Source organism: Glycine soja, chromosome 16, assembly GCF_004193775.1.
Source record: "Glycine soja cultivar W05 chromosome 16, ASM419377v2, whole genome shotgun sequence".
Taxonomy (NCBI): Eukaryota; Viridiplantae; Streptophyta; class Magnoliopsida; order Fabales; family Fabaceae; genus Glycine; species Glycine soja.
In genome coordinates, this window is record NC_041017.1 from 9,880,649 (window position 1) to 9,888,394 (window position 7,746).

Consider the following 7,746-nt stretch of genomic DNA (forward strand, 5'->3'; position numbering starts at 1 on the left):
ACCGTCTTAAAATGTAAAGGTTTTTTAAGACGGTTTATCGAGAACCGTCTTAGAAAATAATTTTTTTAAAAATAAAATAAAATAAAATAATGATTCTAAGACGGTGTTTGGAAAACCGTCTTAGAAGTTAGACAATCTAAGACGGTTCTTTGAAGAACCGTCTTAGAATGTATTTCTTTTTTTAAAAAAAATAAAATAAATTAAAATTATTATTCAAAGGCGGTTTTAAGACAACCGACTTAGAATATAGACATTCTAAGACGATTCTCTAAAGAACCGTCTTAGAATGTATTTATTTTAAAAAAAAAATAAAAAAAAAATTGTTTTAGTAATATTTTTTTTGTTAAGCATGCTTCATAATAAAGAGGTAAAAGTTTTAAGAAGGTGTTCAATATTTATTGTTGTGATTGTACATCAAAAGAAGATGAGAAAAATGAAAACATTTTTTTTGTAATGAAAAATGAAAAGATTAACACCAAAAAGAAGAAGGTGTTGGAGACACCGATATTAATAGCTGCAAAGAACGGTGTGACAGAAATGGTAGAGAAAATCATTGACTCGTTTCCATTCGTTGTTCATGATATGGATGCCAAGAAAAAAAATATAGTGCTATTGGCAGTAGAGAACAGACAAACTTACTTATATATTTTCTTGCTCAAAAAGAAAAATCTAAAGAAAAGTAATATATTTGGAAAAGTGGATAACAAGGGAAACAGTGCATTGCACTTGGCAGCCAAACTTGGAGACTATAAACCTTGGCTAATTCCTGGCGAAGCTCTTCAAATGCATTGGGAAATCAAGTGGTACCTGGTAAGTTTACATATATTTGATTAGAATTTTGAAAGTTGTCAAAAATAGATAAACTGCATTAACTTGTTTTCGTTTGAAAACTAAAAGGGGATACACACTCGCGTGATATCAGAAATGGAAGCAATGCAGCTAATGGTGAAATAAAATATTGATGACTGGAGAGGAAGTTGAGATAAATTTTAAAAGTAAAAGCTACATCCATTAAAACATTTAAACATCAAGGGTGTTGTTTAAGCAATTATCTGCAAATATGGATTTTTATTTTATCTATGCATGTATACATTAGCTACAAATATAAAAGAGCATATTCAATACTACAATGATTTATGGTCTTTATATAGGCTTTCATTTAAACTCATTTAAAAAGTTTATAAAAATCTATATCAAAACAAGCTTCTCTTTGAATTTATTCTAATAAGTCTGTCAATAAAAGGTTAAATAGATTCCTATTAGACAAAAACTTGAGAAATAAATATTTTATTGAACTATTTACCCAAACAAGTCCTAAACCAACTATTAACACTGTAAAAATAATTATTATCCCTGTAAAAATAATTACATATTCAATAAAGGTATGGTTATATTAACAACACTGAATTAATGTCTTGAATTTTTCGTTTATTTTAAATATTTTAATTAAATATAAAAAATAAGTCAAAATACTTTATATTATTAGTAAAATAATAAGCCATGTGTGTTTATTATAATATAGTAATAAATAGTTTTATAAAAAACTGACTTTTTTGAAGAGTTATTCAAAATCTCTTTTAATTTTAATCATATTTTAGATTCTTTTAGTTTTAAATTGTTTGAAAAGATTTAAAAAAATCAGAGAAAACTAAAAAAGAATTTTTTTTTTATATAATGTCAACATGATTTAATTGTGTGGAAATGGCTAGACTAAAGCTAGTGGGCCTGGAGAGTGTAAAATAAATACTATAGATTAATTTGCCACGCTAGAATAACTTAATAAGCTAGTAATATTATAGATTAATTTGCCACGCTAGATTAATACTATAGATTTTAAACAATTCTCTCAGTTTGCCAGGCTATCATTTTAAACAATTCTCTCACTTAAGCTGGTAATATTATAGATTAATATAATAGCATGTTTGAAATAAATAACAAAGATATTGCTAAAAACATCAACAGTGGCATAAAAAATGAAAAATTGAAGAATTGGAAGCATACCTCATGCATGTGCCACAAGGAAGCATGCCAAAGAGCTCTATGAGCCCATCTTGCCTAAAATTCCATAGCCACCTGAAAATTAGACATACCCAATTGAATTGAAGAGGTAGAATTAAATTATATACTCGTTATGTTCTGGTACAACACGTTCTTGACTTGGCTCTATTCACTCGTATTCCTGAAACAAATTCCTTGGATTTTTCGGACCATTAGCTTCCAATACTGAAATAAATCATCAACCCACCAAAAATTCACATACAATAATCAATATAAAATAACATATGGAAAGTTTAATACAGTATAATAATAATAATAATAATAATAATAACAAAAGAATGAATAAGAAATATTAACTTCAGGTGCAGTAGCGTGTGAACCAGATTAATGCTTTCTGAGTCCTTGCCCTTCCCAATACACACCAAAAACCCCAGGTTCTTCTCTTCTATCTTCCTTTTGCCATTTGAACTATCATGTCTAAGTAATAATTTCAATATATGTAAAAACAGTCAAGAGACAAGCCCAAGCACTGCTAGAACAAGCCCAAGCACACAACACATGCTAATAAAATAAAATTGCTTATAATGACTAAATAAGGAAACATAATAAAATTATGAAACAAGTCTCAAGATTACTTCCTTAGTATGATGTCTATTTGATTACATAATATTTAGAGATATTCTAAAATATTTTAAGACACATTTAATATATTCTGAGATATTTTGTATAAATTCAAACACTTCCCTTGAAGCTAATGCTTAAAAAAATTTTAACATTGTCACAATTAAAAAAGTAAAAACAAGTTACTTACAGTGTGGAAGAGTAAACAATTGGTAGTGGAGAAATGGAGGATCTATTTATTTTATTGATAAGATCCCCGAAAATGGAAGACCAAGGAATGGAACACAAAGCCTTATTAGTTACCTCCTCCGAAAAATAAGATCCCCGAGCTTTCTTTATATTCGCAGCCCTGCTCCAGAAGAACGTAGTATTCCATGATTTAGACTTACAAAAATAGCTTCATAATTCAAATGGAATTAAGCTCAAATAAAATTCCACATCACATGGTGCTCATAGCATTTTGTAAGAATACTAAATTCATAAAACCAAATGTCTTCTACTTTGGAGTAGAAATCTGATTAGTACCTCAAAAGACATTGATGAGAAACAGAGGACCTGCAAGATTTCAATAAGCGAAATTAAATTCATTAAGAGTTCATGCTGCATGATTCCAGCAATTACATTTACACAGAACACACACACACACAAAGGAAACAGTGCCCAACCTCTTGTTTTCAATCTTGTGTAGAACAAGAAAAGTTGCACCAAGTGCTCCTCAAGACAAAAAAAACAGTGAAGCACTGAAGCAGCAGATCCTAATTTTCTGAGAACCCAATCCAGGAAGCGTTTGATTCTTTATTTTAAGGCAAAGTCTTGTTCTTGTGAGCGTCAATTTCAGCTACCGACACTTTTTTGCTTCCTCCAAATGTTGTAAATGAACACGAAACATATAGCTTCAATAACAATTATTATTAAACTCACTTGGGTGATTATTGAATGAACTTCAGCAACCATGAAGGGGTTTCAACTATCAACTTTCCACTACTATGATAATGACACTAAACTTAGCTTCTCAGGAGAGTGAAGAGAAAGCGACAGTGGAATATACCAAAAAATTGAGAGTTTGATGACTTACCGTAAGAAAGTTGAGATAGAGGAAGAATTTTTTTTACAAAAAAATCTGGGAAATGAAACCTTGTCGTGGATCTAACAAGCTCGGAATCGCATCAGAATTGAATCCTAGATTCACCAAAAAAGAACAAAACGAGAAAGAATGATCAATTAATAAACGAAAACAATAGCGGATAAAAGAGGAAAGCTTGAGAAGGGGAAAGGGTGATGGAACCCTAACCCTAGTGGAATTGGGATCGAGTTGAGGAGGAAGAGGAGAGAGAAATTGAAGCCGAAAGAAAGAGAAGGATGCGTCGTTTGTATGTGTGGTACCAACGAACTCCTTTTACTGAGAATTGAGGCAACATCGGAAATGAAGAGAAGAGAAAGAGGTAGAGAGAGGGAAGAGAAAGACTCAAAGAAGAGGCAAAGAGAGGGAAGACAAAGAGGCAGAGAAGAGCAGAGAGAGGGAAGAAGCATGACCAGTGCGCTGCCCGATGCGAGAAAGAGAAAATCACAATAACAAGAAAAAGCCTATTAACAACTGTAATGAGAGAGAAAAAGCAAAAAAAAAGTGTAAATATAAAAGGAATTACGACGATTTTTTAAATAACCGTTTTTATTATTAATAAATTTATTATAATATTATTTTGGATATTTTTTTAAAACAGTTTTTGTGGACCGTCGTAATTCACGCGTCGTAATAAATGTTTTATTTAGTAGTGATAACTAGTCGTTTGTCGTTTTCATAAATGTTTTGATACTTGGATTGGATGAGTGTTGATACGTGTTTTTGATATATATTATAAAACAAACTTGTTATGCATCATATTATTGGTGTATTATTTATACATAGTTATTAAGATAGTTACTTGCTATTGTAAATGTGTTGATACTTTGTTTGGATGTCTCCATACTTGTTTTGATATAACAAACTTCACACTATTAGGTTGATTGTATTGATAAATACAATGAATTGATATATATTTTATATATTTATTAGATAATTTTTTTCTATAAATGAATTTATATATATATATATATATATATATATATATATATATATATATATATATATATATAAAGCTTAAAGCAGTTACTGATTTCACAACTAAAAATATTGAATATTGAATTAGCCGTTAAATCACAGTATTAAATTAATGAATACCAATCATCAGATCAGTCATTGCGGACCAGCCATGGATTGACAATTTTTCATAAAGGAAAATCTTGATATATCGGTCAATGAATCAGTCTCTAATTACTGGCCACTGAATCACTCTCTGATTAATAGTCGTCGAATCAACCACTATAGAGTGAATAAGGTTATAGTTCTCTTATCCAGATAGGGATTGATTTGCCTATCATAAAAACTGATGTTTCAATCATTATTTACATATTTTCTTGTAGTGCTTATTGTATAACCTGATGATGACTCGTGCTCTCTAGCATAGCTCTGAGGTCCAACAAGGTTTTCATAGCTCCTAATGCCATTGGGGAATCAATCTTGCAATAAAATTACAATTAGTAACTAGTTTTTTAGTGATAATTTAGGAATGAAAAATCAACAAAATCCAATTTGCATTACCTGGAAAGGGTAGTATCCACCTGGTACATAGTCTGCTAGTGGCTAACCAGGCTGTGACGTTCATGAGATGGGCGGTAAACATACAAGACCATGTGATGATTACCCCTCTTCTAGAGGAATGATAGGGGGGTGGGAAATCTTCTAAAACCAAGGAAGATAGTCAAAGGTGAACCCTAGGTGGCACAACATCCCCAGAGGAATGATATGTTGTTGTCGCTCTGCCCATGCCTAGTCACAAGCTAATAAGAAGGATAGGGAGGTAGATGGCGTGGAATCATCTGCACATGACCAAATTTCCTCAACACCCTCTTCAAATGAAAATACCTCACGCCAGTCCCGCTTCTGACGAAATTAGAGAAAAAGGTTTGTTGTGTGAAAGGCCTCACACCCATGTGCTCCTCATATGAACACCAAATGGCAACATTCATCTATAGGTCATCTAGTCTATCCCTGACCGGCAAAGCAAGCCCAAAACCTCTCAATGGCTTCCATCTAGTGGCTAGTGGACCATCAACATTGTAAGCCTTCGCCTCATTGTAGCCAACACTGGAAAATGCAAAAACACCCATGATTATAACAAAAATTAATAAAAAATAATTACAATAATAAAAAACATTAATGAAAATTATTATAATAATAAAATTTGTTTACCATGAGTAACGTCATTTAACCTCCATACTGCTTGTTGTTATAGTGGCTCGCATACGAGCGATGGTCATAGAGGTACACTATTGTAGCTACTCCCCATGCGTACTTGTGGAAAACAGTTAGGTTGCTGAGGTATAAAAGGTAGGCGACATGGACATAAGTCGAGGAGCTTTTATTGAAAAATATCATACTAGCAATCAAGTGCAAGATATAGGTCATGGTAGCCAAACATAGGAGCTTGAGTCAACATATTTCTCATATAGATCTACTGTATCATTCCATTTTTTTGTCTATAAATTAAAATAACTTTTATTTAAAAATAAATAGAGTTTCAGAAAAATATTGAGATTTTTATAAATAAATAAATTAGGAAAAATAACTTTATTAAAATAATGATTTGATGGAAAATAAAAATAATATTTTATTTATTCATTTGATAGGAAATAAAATAGAGTATTTGTTTATAAAATAATAAACAAAAAATAGAATAAATAAAAAGAGTAAATAATAGGTTATGAGTACCCTAACTATAAATAGAGACATCTTATGTCAGTTTTCAGATTGATGATACTTCTTACGCCTCCTCTTTCTCTCAATTTCGTTTTCCCTTCTCCTCCTCCCAAAACCCTCTCTTTTTCCCGCATACCATCAAATCTGTCTCAAAAAAATGACGATCTCGAACTCATTTACCGTTGGATCATCGTGAAATTTTAACACCAGGTTAGGAACTCATTTCCAAACATTATCACCGTTGATAATTATGAAAAAATTTCAAAGCTTAGAGAAATACCCTTTTCATCATAGCTTTTTCTTTTCCCATAGAAACCCAAAACTATCTCAGTAAAACTACAATCCTAGTTTCTTTAACCGTTGGATTATTGTGAAATTTTGATATGTGGTTCAAGATTAATTTCTTCACATTTTCACCGTTGGGATATGTAAAATAATGTCTATGGAGGGAGATATGCATCACACGTAGACAGTGGAATGGAGGCTTCAATCTCTTATCCTTCTCTCTAACGCTTAGAAACCCTATCAGAGCAATCAGAGGAAAAGTTTGAGGAATCTCAAGAAACCACTAGAGATGCCGCTATCACTGTCACAATACACACGTGAGCCCGCTTAGAGGTAAGGGATGAGTTTATCGCAATTAGGGTTAGAATGAACATGTGTAGGAATCCTTAGTGATGAGAATCTTGAAACTGGCCAAATACAGGCTAAAGGCCCAAGTGGGAAGGAAGAAGGCCCAAGTGGAGAAGGATGAAGGCCCAAAGGCAAAGACACTATCAAGACTATTAATTGTTGCTGAAGGCCCTGATTAATTTGAAAGCCCATACCAAATTTTTTCACATACTCAACTTTGGCCTGTGCATCCTTATGTTGAGTCTCTTGGGGCTTGTTGTGTTAAGTTGGCCTGTTAGGCAATGAAGCTTCTGGAAGGAGATCAACTTGATGTTCTATGCTTCTTGAAGGTGGCAGTCCATGAGGAATCTCCATGGGAAAGACATCTTTAAATTCCTGCAATAAGGGTTGAACACTAGGAGAAACATAAATAGTTAACTGATTAGAATTATCACTTTCTCCCTCTTGTGTATCACTCCATCTCTCAAGTGTATCACCCTTCCTTTTTCTATTCCTCTGTGGTGCCTCACTATTGTCTCTCTCTTGTTCTCTCTTTTCTCTCCTTCTGATTTGGTCATCACACACTTCTCTAAGGGTTAGAGGTTTAAGAATAATTTTATGGTCATGGTGCTGGAAAGAAATCTTGTCGGTGAAGCCATCATACACTGCTTTGGTGTCCTCTTCAATGTTGGCCCTCACTAGTGCCATCTCCATCTCCT

General features: G+C 32.5%; 1 long non-coding RNA gene across 1 annotated transcript; it reads right to left on the reverse strand.

Annotated features, from left to right (window-relative positions):
- Positions 1-542: 542 nt before the first annotated feature.
- LOC114389226 lies at positions 543-3,468 on the reverse strand. Its single transcript, XR_003661726.1, has 4 exons — positions 3,285-3,468; positions 3,145-3,174; positions 2,002-2,968; positions 543-807 (listed from the first exon to the last, which is right to left on the reverse strand). It is a non-coding gene; the product is annotated as an uncharacterized LOC114389226 (long non-coding RNA).
- Between the last annotated feature and the right edge of the window lie 4,278 nt (positions 3,469-7,746).